The sequence below is a fragment of the Nematostella vectensis genome, chromosome 6 (assembly GCF_932526225.1).
Source record: "Nematostella vectensis chromosome 6, jaNemVect1.1, whole genome shotgun sequence".
Lineage (NCBI taxonomy): Eukaryota > Metazoa > Cnidaria > Anthozoa > Actiniaria > Edwardsiidae > Nematostella > Nematostella vectensis.
The window spans coordinates 17247210-17258851 of NC_064039.1; the positions used below are offsets into that span (position 1 = coordinate 17247210).

The following is an 11642-nucleotide window of genomic DNA, read 5'->3' on the forward strand; positions in this document are numbered from 1 at the left end:
TCGTAAGCTTCAGAAAGCTGTCTGCCAGGGCGTCTGTAGTCCGGCTGGCTAGAGCGGTCTCGTATCGCTTCTCGTACTTCCTCACCTCCTCGGCGCTCATGCGTTTGACGTCGTCATGAGTCAGGGCCTTGCCTACCATTTCTCTCGACTTCCCCGAGGCTACGAGAATCGCGAGTTTCTCCCTCGCGTCTGCTATCTCAGTTTGCTCACCTCCGGTTGCCGCTCCGGCAGGCTGCGTCGAGCAGCCCAACGACTCGACGGCCGGGAGGCCGGCGGCGCCCCCCTCAAGAAGACTCTCAAAGTATTCGTCGCTCATCATGCACCCTGCCGTGGCTAAGGTGCAACACGTGGATCAATGCGTTATGCCCTAGGGCATACGTGGACGGTGGTTTACTGCGCTTACCGTTCGACTAGGGCGATGGTATAAGGGTGACGCAAGCGAAACTCTAACTTCGAGAACTTTTTCGTCTTGAGGGCCTTCATATACTCTTTCATCTTCTTTTCTGAGAGCTCCGCGCCGTAGTCATGCAGGATAGCTTTCATGTCCGCCTTGCTCGGGGTATAGAAGACCACCAAGGCCGCAATGTTCTCACGGAACGGCTTCGTGATGCTGGTGAGCTGCTGCGTGATCACCCACACGCTAATACCCACGTGGCGCGCGCTGAACGCCAAGTTGACGAGCTGGTCAGAGCGCCTCTTTACGTCTTTCGAGGCCGCACAGTCGTCGAGTATGATTAGCGTATTAGTGCCTCCGAAGAAAGAGGAGACAAACCTCAGCAGTATGTCGATCTGACCCGCCTCAGGTGCGATGACAAACAGACGATTGTCGCCCTCGCCGAAGCCGTCGTATGTTTTGTTGTAGACAAAGGTAGGGCACACGAGCACGATGTAGTCAAACTTGCCCCGGAAAGGGTGGCGCAGTCGGTCCACTATGAATCGGGTCTTCCCGCATGACGTCGGGCCAACGATGAGAGCGTTAAATGGGATGTTTTTCGGGTCCATACCGCGCTGCCGCTGCGCTTCGCGCAGAAACACGTCTCGGTGTCTGTGCTTAGTATTGTATGGACTCTAGCTGTCCGCTCTTAAAGTTCATTTGGGCGTCGGCCACCACAAACACGTGACAGTTTACGGTACCCGTGCCGCTTGCCGTGCGTTTTATCTCGAGGTGCACACCGTCGCGGGTATTGACCAATTGGAGACCACCCCCATGATAGCACTGTCGTCCGTCGTTCGAAGGTCGATCCACAGAACAAACTAGTTATCGCCATAGAACGACTCGGGGCCGACTTCCGGGGCGGCAGGCGCTCCGCTGTGCCCCCCCGGGGAGGGGCGGACGAACCGCCTTTTCGCCTCCCTCCAGAACTCAATGGGGCGCAGCCCCTGGCTGAAGACCTTGTTTGGCATGCCGTCGATTGTAACGCGAACGCTCTTGATGTCGGGGTACACGAACTTCTCAGAGTCGCGAGCCCCTGCCGTGTATGGCTTCACAAAGAGGAGCAACAGACCACTCATAGACCTTCGCGGCAGGTTGACACTCTCGTTGATTATGCTGTCCGACCCTTTGCTAATCACGAAGGTCTTGTGAAGGTTTACTTGCTTGTAGAAGAACGTTGTGCCGTTTTGGTAGGCGGCGGCTGCAGACCGGGCGAGGTTCTCGTCCCTCAGGCTTTCGTATTCCAGCTCTAGATTTTTGATGCCATAGGATAATTTGGTAGCATCGCTTCCGACTACTACCTGGTCAACCGTTGCGAACGTGATCTCGAAGAGCAGCGCCTCGGAGAGCGCCCTTGGGTACAGTACGCCGTGGTCCGTCAGCAGAGAATGGTCTAGCGGGATGGTGTACCTCGCCCCGTGGGCGGCGTTTAGAGCGTTCTCCTTGGCGTTACTAGTCGCTTTATCGCCAGCCTTGGAGCGAAGCTTGCGCATGTTTCTGACTGTATGCCCTGCTCCAGGCGGTCCTCTCTCTTGACCTTGGACAGGTAAAGCTCCTCATACGTCTTAGACGTCGTAGCGGTTGGTATCCTGGAGCGTTTCTCCTGCAAACGTGATTTTCAGGCGGCTCACGAGATTTCGGCCGACGTTGTTCACGACGGTATTATTTGCATGGCCTGAGATGGAGAGATCGAGACCTACCCTCAAGGAGCCAGGTACGAGCGTGACGCCTTCCGATAGCTTTGGGACCGCCACATATAGCGTCTCGCCTGGGGAGGCCGTCGACGGGTTGAGAGTGACCAGGTGAACAGTTCTCTCGGCTTTCAACACCAGAGGAGTTCTGGGTGTTCGTTGGGGGTCAAGTTTATCGCTGACTGACATTACGTATATTACGTATATTATATATCGTATACGTATGTATACATAAAGTACGAAGCCGCGTGGCTATGGTGCGGACTTTTAGACATGTCTAATATAGCATAGCACGAGTTATGCGCACGCATTATGGGTGATGTTGACGTTGACATTGACGATCGCGGAGCGGAGTGGGGGACGACGAGACGACGCCCCTTATCCCGTTTGACCCCGACGATGGGGAGTCGATCCCAATGACGAGCACGTCATCGCGTATGCATGCTGCGCATAGCATGGCTACGCGAAGCGCAACGCAAACGACCGCTGAAACCTCGTTCACCACAGAGGATGCAGCGACAAGACTCGGTCTCCAGTCCCTCAGGGAGAAATACCCAGACCTTAACGAGAATCTGATACGGTTCCAGTCAGACCAGAGGGGGAAGACGCTAATACGGGTTCGTAACCTCGGCAAAGGGGGTTGGACTGAACCAAGACAGCTGTTCAATGAGGACGGGGGCGTTCGACAGGACGTTGCAAAGCTGAAAAGCCTCAAGCTGGCGATGGGGTCCGTGGCAGAGATAGACGCGGTCATGCAGGAAAACACAGAACGAGTCCAAGAGCTGCAAGGGGTGGTAGCCACAGACAGGGAGACCATCGACGACCCTAACACGTCAGAGAGTCGCCGCCAAGAGGCCCGTGAGCGCAGCGAGGAGAGGCTGTCCGAGATTGACGAACTAAAACGCGAAAACCGAGAGCTCGAGAACCAAAAGCCGCTAAGAGAGCGCATCAAAGCCATCTTCAAAAAGTACGGCTATCGGGTTGGCCGTAGCGACGACGATCGCGGCCATTGTGACGTCGCTCTGCAAGTCGCTCTCCTCCGTGGCCAGAGGGGTCGGTAACGGGCTTAAGGCCATCGGAAAAAAGCTAGGCGAGCTTCTCCCTGGGCTAGTAGGCAGCATAGCGAACTTCGTGATTAAGGCTGCAGGAGAAGCGGTGAAATTCCTTGGTGAAAATGCGTGGCTGCTCATTCTAGCCGTAGCCGCGTTCTTGGTTCGTCGAATGCAAAGCAGTCATCGGAACAAGTAATACGCCGCAGCCACCGCGAGTGCCGACAACCCCGCCTTGAGGGCGGTGTGGTCACTTTTTTCGCCCGGTCTGGGTGCGCTTGCCGTTCCGGCGGCAGTCATGCTATGCGCAGCGTGCGTACGTGGAGAGGGGGCAGGGGCCGCGCCCTCTGCGTGCACTTTCGCAGGGGCGAAAGCCTTGCTTCGCCGCCGGGACGGCACGCGGTCGATCCCAGGGTCAGTCACGTGTTGCACCATAGGATGCCCACCGGCCATGTTATGAGCACCAACTGGCTTTGTCTCGGTGTTGATCGCGTTTGCGCCGAGCGTCATGGAGTCTGTGGCTTTCTGCAGCTTATTGTTGTAGCCCACGACGCTTTGCTTGTTTATCACCAGATCGCTCGGCATCAGCCACACTCCTGGTGCGACCGCAAGACTCAGTCTCACCTTGGCCTCCTGCACGGCTAACATGGTACCTTTGCACGCTTTGAGCGATGTCGTTTTCTATGATTGCCTCTTCAAGCAGCTTCGTGAACTCCGCCTGCGCCTCCATGGCCGGCCCACCGGCCCCCGCGATAGAGGAACGGACGTTTACCTGCGCGCCAAGCACTGTGTAGACGAACGCCTCGACCGAGCGATCGAGTCTTGCTAGCCCTGCTTTTGTCAGCCCCTCACCTTTGGGAGGCGCAAACCAGCTATATTGCACGCCCCCGTGGTCGTCGTTGCGTATGTAACCCACCTCCTTCCCACTATTGTACGTCCCACCTTCGTCGCTAAACAGATTGAGGTGGCTCGGGTACTCGTCCGCCGCCGTGTCGTAGCTACGGATCACGTGCACGTTGCTATACCCCTCCCCCGGGTAGAACACAAACACATCGCCTAGCCCGTGGTTCCGCCCGCCTTTCCATCGGAAGCCCGGCTTACGCGGCAAACCGAACTCTATACATAGACGCTCGAAAGCGGCCTTCTTGTAGGGGTTACCCTTTTGCGTGAACGCAGGGGGGCGCCGAGCTCGTAGAGTATCCTCCGGGTGGTAAAGTAGACGTGAAACCTTAGAAATCCCCTGATGACAGAGGGGAGCGTGGCGAAAGCGGGGTCGACTAGGGACACCCCACATCCGGCGGTTGCGCACCAGACCGCAAAGTTGAGTTGCTGTGGCCAGTACCCATAGGTAGGCTCCGATAGCCACCGGCGAGACTCCGTGGCGGACTTGTGCGTGACTACTGTCTCTTTGAATATGTCTCGGACCCTAGTCGTGAATGATTTGTCCTCAGCCACGTGTATCTCTAGCTGCGTGAGTAGTGGGGTGATGTCTGAGGCCGTGCTCTCCACGGGGGTCGCGGGCACGGCGTAGAGCAGCTTTTGCGCGAGGGTCAAAGACCTAGGGAAACCGGTCTTTGCGCGTTTGACTTGTTCGGCTATAGCGTGTTTGATATGTTCGGCTATAGAGGCTCCCGCCGCAACTGCCGCCTTCTTCGTCTCTTCCTCCTCCCTTCGGGGAATCGCCTCCTCGTTCAGCATCCGCCAGCCTTCCCAATCCATGCTCAGCCCTATTAAACACGAAGGCGGGCTATGTTCAACACTATGGTGGTCCTACATGCTGTGTTCACCGAAGGCGAACTGACATAATAATAATAATAATAATAATAATAATAATAATAATAATAATAATAATAATAATAATAATAATAATAATAATAATAATGCTCGTTTATTTCAACCGTTTGCAGTTCTTTTACAACTGAATTACCGGTGGGGTCAGCTAACTACAAAATACATTACACCATACATAATTCATAATAACATTAAATCCCCAGCATATTGCGCTGAGACGAATTTGGAAAAACGGTCCGTGCGACCCGGAACCACACTATGTGCGCGCTTAGATAGCAGCCGATAAGGCGCCCACGCTTCGTGGCGCTCCGGCAGTGCTCGCTGTTTAACAGCTGGTATAATCTCGAGCGGGAGCATCAGATACCGACCATAGCCCCCCTCCCGCCCATCGCTACTCTGTCAGCCGGGCACCACACGGCCGAGTCCATCGTGGAAACGATCAACCGCGCTGAAAGCAAGATTCTGACCGCGAAGCTGGATCCCCTCACCGGGAAGATCGCGCTCATGTCCAAAGGCGTTGCGTTCCTGAATGCCGAGCTTTGCGCACTATTTGGCCTAGAGGCTAAAGACGATCAGTTTGGGGGGCGGGGCGCCTCGCACTGCCCTTGGGGGGGCCCCCACTTAAGGTGACTTTGCCGAAAATAGAGGCCCTCTACATCTTCTGCGATATCGTAGACCGCACGCAATGCCCCGCCTTAGACGAGCCTTCAAACGTTATCGCTTGCCTAGAAACCCGCGGGAGGCCGCACGAGAAAGTCGTCTATGGGCCCGATATCCCCGTTTGTGTCGCAGCAGCTTCCTCTGAGTTTGTCTCGAGTATCCAAATATGGATCAGGGATGACCACGGTAGACTTTAAGGGCAAGCCTGTTCGCCTCGTATTAGAGCTAACCTAGGCCCGACACAACAAGCATGGCAAACGGCGACGTTAGCAGCGTTGCCATATACCCCTTGCTTCCCAGCGTCTGCTCCCCCGAAGGGTACGCACATGACGCCTACCGCTCCGGCAAGCATCGGCGGCGACGTGCAAAGCTTCCGACTCCAGAAAATATGTGACACTCAGGCGGTCCTAGACAACGAGATAATGCATCATCGACAGGTGCAGAAGAAGTATAAGCGCGCCTTTGCCGTTACCCATGCTGTCTGTGGCATCCGGCATCGCTGCAGGGGCGCTTTCCAGCGCCGGGGTGGAAGTCTCTCTGAGTGGGATAGGGGTTCTGATCGGCGGTCCGCTGGCAGGGGTCGCTGGGCTGGTCGGTGTCGTGGGCGCGGGGGTAGTCTCTAGGGGTCTTACGAGCAAGGTAGCTAAACACGAAGACACGATGGTTTTAGCGGAGAGTAAGAAAAACTCGATCAGCGAGCTGGTCTCTAAGGCTCTGCAGGACGGGCATATCTCAGACGAAGCGTTTCGACTAATACTTCAGGAACAAGAGAGATACTACCCGCTCAAGGCCGCTATCAGAGCTCGACACGGCCTCGCACCGCGTGAGAAAAAAAGCAGGAAAGGGCCCTCCCTGGAGACACGCGAAAAGATGAAAAAGAGGCTGAGGGGAAATTCGCGAGGAGTTCGGGAACGAGGTGTTCGAGTAAAACTCAGGTTTAAACGCCACGCCAGCGGCTTTGAATTTACGGCCGAAAAACGGTTATTCCTCGCTCCGTAGGTTGGCGGCCCAATCCACGTCCCTCGTTTTCACAGCCCTCAGGTCCTAGCACAAGGCGCTGGCGTCCCCGACATGGATTAATGATCGCTAACCATCGCTAATTACTCGCCTACGCGGAGTTGTGCTTTGCGTAGATTTACCCATCTCTCTTGATGTGTAAATTTCGAGTCTGTTTTTACAGGCGCTGATTGGAAAAAGGTGCCAGTAGTCAGGCGACTAATTGGATTAGAAACCCTTTTACAAATGGGTTTTACAGAGCAGTTGCCCAGGGCGTCCTTTCAGTGCTCTTTCTTTTTCGCGCGCTCCCTGTGTGCCCGATATCAGCGACGCCCTGGGTCCCCGAGGATGCCTTTATTTGGGGGGAGGAAGTATCGATCTCCTCATAGGAACAGATTTCCCAGAAGCCTTTGTTGATTTAGAAACAAGGCAAGGCCAAAGCAACAATAATGGTGGATGGAAGGATACAAGTAAGAATGCCTTGGAAGGATGGACCCCCTAAGCAAAGCAACTACGAAATAGCGTACAGACCCATGATATCTGCAGAAAAAACCTTCCAGAAAAAGGGATGCTTTGAAGTCATCGAAGGAGAAAAAAAAAAGCTTGTGGATCAGAATTTTCATGAGATCCTCAGTAAAGAGATCGACCACAGAATACCAGAAAGGTACTTACCTTTACACTCAGTGTTCACACCCGAACTAACGACGAAAACAAGACTGGTTCAAATTATAATATATAGATTTAGGCACTGCCTAAAAGCGGAGCCAGCAATTAACAACTTTTTGTGTGACTGATAGGGGTAGTTCTAGAGGGGATCTTCGTGTCTCTAGTATCTCTAGTAGTTTTTTTTAATGAGATTTAAAATATGTCAAATTTTACTGCCATGTAATTATGAATTGTATTGGCCCCTCAAAATGGATCAAGCAAGCACTCATTCAATAATATTAAATATGCAGTATGAAAGTTAACAAAATACTAAAACTTGGTGTGAAAAAGGCTGTCAAAGTTCAAGGTGTCTTAGTTGACGAGAATGTTTTTTCAAGAGTCTAATGGTCAATTCTTATTTCCCTTTATAGAAATTCCACTATGTACATATTTATCAAAACACCATTCTAACAAGCTTTGACCTTGTGAAGAATATATCATGGATTTAACAGCATTCCAAAGATTTAGATGCCATACTGTAGTTCAGGGGCGGATCTAGCTTTTGCCAAGGGGGGGATTTCGCCCAAAAATTTGTGTCATTATTTTACCTTCGTAAAGATTTTGGAATGAAAAGATACACTGAAAACAATAAAAAAAGAAAGCCCAAGGGGAGGTTTAAACCCCTAACCCCCCCTCTTCCCCCAAAGACCCGCTACTGTAGTTTTCATTTACCACAACTGATTATTCAGAAGAATGTGTTGAAACGAAACTCCACAAATATACCTCCTGTCATGCATTACATATTTGTGCACCCTCCCATTGGCCTGTTGGTTTTAGAAACCCTGGATCCACCAATACTGGCTACTCAAAAATGAATGCAATGAGGCAAATCCTAAATTATTACTGAAAGTGCTTAATTCAAATTTCTAATTTCAAACCAAACCATGTTCATTGACCTATGTTAGGGTTAGAGAGAAATAAGTATAACAAAAAGGCAATAAGGAGAAGAAAAAGGAAGAAATGAATGACTCTATTTGACAAAATGTGACTGTACTTTAAAAAATATATAACGATAATGCAATAATAGCTTAAATGAGCACATTCCTAACATTTTCCCCTTTCTCTTTACCTACAGGTTTGATATAAAACTGTTTTCTTTACAGATTTATTATTGAAAAAGCACAAGTTTGATGTTGTCTTTATATAATTAAGTACCTTGCTCCCACGGGGAGGTGGGGGGGGGGACTTTGGGAAACAGAAGTTTGAGAGACGGGGGTGCTCGACAGCATAACTAATTTTAACCCTAAGGGATAGCACTAAGGGCATTGTCAACAACAATTCTTACCTCTAAGAAATAGCACATTGGGTGTGGTCAGAGGAATTTTTAACCCTGAGAGATAGCATTAAAAAAAACAATGCTGGTTTTAATTTGCTGACGGATCCTATATTGTTATGTTACCGACAATAAAGTCGAAAGTATTAACTGATCAGTTGACTTGTGGTTTAATACATTTCAAGCGATTGGGCCACCACTTAGCATGAGACACCCTAAAAGATAGCAGAATCGGAAAAATACTCCTCCCCGGGCGTGAAAACCCCTAGAAGATAGCAGAATCGGAAAAATCCTAAAACACACCCTAAGAGATAGAAGTTGGTGAGAATATTATACCATAAAAGATAGGTCGAGCACCCCCGTCTATCCTTCTGGAGAGTTCCTTGCTCTACCTTGCTCTAATAAAAAACCCTTCCCTTGATAGAAGTTTCATTAATGTACACTTGTATCAAAGCTACATTTTGACCAGCTTTGCCCTTGCAAAGAAACAAATGATGGATGCAACAGCATTCCAAAGATAGAATGATACAGTTAGATACACTTCAGGTGCCATATGGAAGATTAATATATCACTTATTACTGGTGATACTCCATCACCAAGGAAATTAAAATTCACAAACATACCTCCAGTCATGCATTAGACATTGGTGCACCCACCCTGTAGGATGGAGGCCTGCTGTTTTTATATAGAAACCATGGATCCACATATGCTAATGCTACTCCAAAATTAAATGCAAGGAGGAGAATCAATTGAGAGATTGAGAGAGATTTCACATTTACTGCTGTATCAAAGTAAGAAATCCCCTACTTTATTATCTTTAAGACATTTGCCTATTGTCATGCCTCCCAGCCTTCAGCATAAATCATGGCCCTCCGGTAGTCCTTGGTTGGTTTTACCTAAATCAAAGTGAAAACAATTACAAGTATTTTTTTTCTTTCAAAACAACATTTTCATCATGCCAGTTATAACCTTATTTTCTTTTCACAACTATTTGAATAATAAATAAATAAACAAAATAGATATTATTTAAGATGCAGACAATATAAGCTAATAAAAAAGAATATAGGTAATAGGGGTTGCATTTTGTGTTTTTATTTTCGATGAGAACGTTCTCTTGTAACTGTAAAGTTAATATATAGTAAGTATATATAGTATATATAAGTTATTTGTAGTTATGATAATGTTAAAAAAGTTGCTGTATCTTCGAGAAGCCTAAATACACAGAATATAAATCCAGGAAAGGTCTTCTTTAGCAATAAATGACAGGATGATATTTGTCAGCCTTTATTAAATATCTCAACGCATTCAGTATAGAGAGAACGAAGAATATCAAAGGATGTTGTTATGCTCAAATTGTTTGATTTAGACCACGAATTCTCAAAGCAAACTCTATAAACAAATGTATAAATCGAACAAGCTAAGTGACATTGAAACAGTAACTAGACTACTACGTATTTCTGACGTTAAATTCTTACTTACCGTGAGGAATATATGCCTGAATTTATAGAACGTGTAAGTATTTACGAATTTAAAATTTTCATGGCGATTGCCAGTGGAATGAAAACCACTTAAGTGCACTCCAAAATCATAAGCCGATCGGAATTCAAGTAGATGGTATTTAAGCCAATCAAAACAGGGATAGATGACTTTGATATGACATCTTGACGTCAAACTGGTACGGTGTTTTAGCTTGAGCGATTGGTTTTGGAAAAAAAAACACGAATAAACGGGCATTATAAAAGCACAACAATAAAAGAAAAATAACTGTGATATTCTCAATACAAACCGTCGTTCAAAACTCACCTTGGCAGTGTTTTTCGTCGCTTTCTGTTTGTCGCTTGTGTGGTTGTGTTCGCTTTTTGTTGTAAATTGTGAACTTGTCGACTTTCTGCTAGCAAGAAACTCGTCGACACAAGTGAATTATTTTTATAGCTGAAAACATACATAAATCCAAGGCCCTTTCTTCTCAGGATCTCCTTATAGATCTCCATAGATATAGACGTGAGGGAATGTTATTAGAATGGTAGTGTAGAGCCTCTAAGTAGTCCTCTTTTTGCTGCTGCAACGGACTGGATTCACGAACACTCGGGTAGATTTTACTATCGGCTCGTACTTAAGACAAAACGGTTCCTCAAAGATTTTAGCCCATTTGAATCCGCATATTTTCTCATTAAATACTATTTTCAATCTGCCTATTTTGCTGTGAACATACGAACTTTGATGCCGGTAAAGAAACAAAAATACGCAAAAACGTAAGACCGAGGGGGCCTGGGAGTTGCACGATTGACTGGATGGATGGATTGTGACACCACAGGATACCCGCGTGATGACCACAAAACCAAGTCGCATAGCTATACCATATTTCTATACCTATGGGAGAGGCGGGCCATTTGACTTTTGCGGGACGGGGGAGGTGGTGAATTCAAGTCAGCAGGTTTTTTTTTCTTTCATGATCAAATGGCGGTAATTCTTCTAGACATACTTTTTTTATCATAATCAATAGTGCAGGGATTTTTTCAATCAGTTGTTTGCCCCCCCCCCCCCCCCCCAATCCAAAGTCGAATGGTCCGCCCCTTAGGACGCCTGTGAAGGAATATACATTTTCCGCCGCTTAATTTCTAGGTAAAAGTAAACCAAATAATCTCTGGGCAAGTTGTCGTTTTTGCTTAAAGCCCCGTAATTTCTTGGTACTAATAAACCAAATATCGGGGCGAATTGTCGTTTTTGCTTTACGCCCAGTAATTTATCGGTATTATAATTACTTACTACTAGTAAACCAAATCTCGGGGCGAGTTGTCGTTTTTGCTTTAGGCCCCGTAATTTATCGGTATTATTACTTTCTACTAGTAAACCAAATCTCGGGGCGAGTTGTCGTTTTTGCTTTACGCCTCGAAATTTATTGGTATAATTACTTAGTACTAGTAAACCAAATCTCGGGGCGAGTTGTCGTTTTTGCTTTACGCCCTCTAATTTATCGGTATTATAATTAATTAGTACTAGTAAATCAATCTCGGGGCGAGTTGTCGTTTTTGCTTTAGGCCCC

General features: G+C 48.2%; 1 long non-coding RNA gene across 1 annotated transcript; it reads right to left on the reverse strand.

Annotated features, from left to right (window-relative positions):
* Window positions 1–8401: 8401 nt before the first annotated feature.
* LOC116614118 lies at window positions 8402–10940 on the reverse strand. The gene is made up of 2 exons (XR_004294376.2): window positions 10403–10940; window positions 8402–9495 (listed from the first exon to the last, which is right to left on the reverse strand). It is a non-coding gene; the product is annotated as an uncharacterized LOC116614118 (long non-coding RNA).
* Between the last annotated feature and the right edge of the window lie 702 nt (window positions 10941–11642).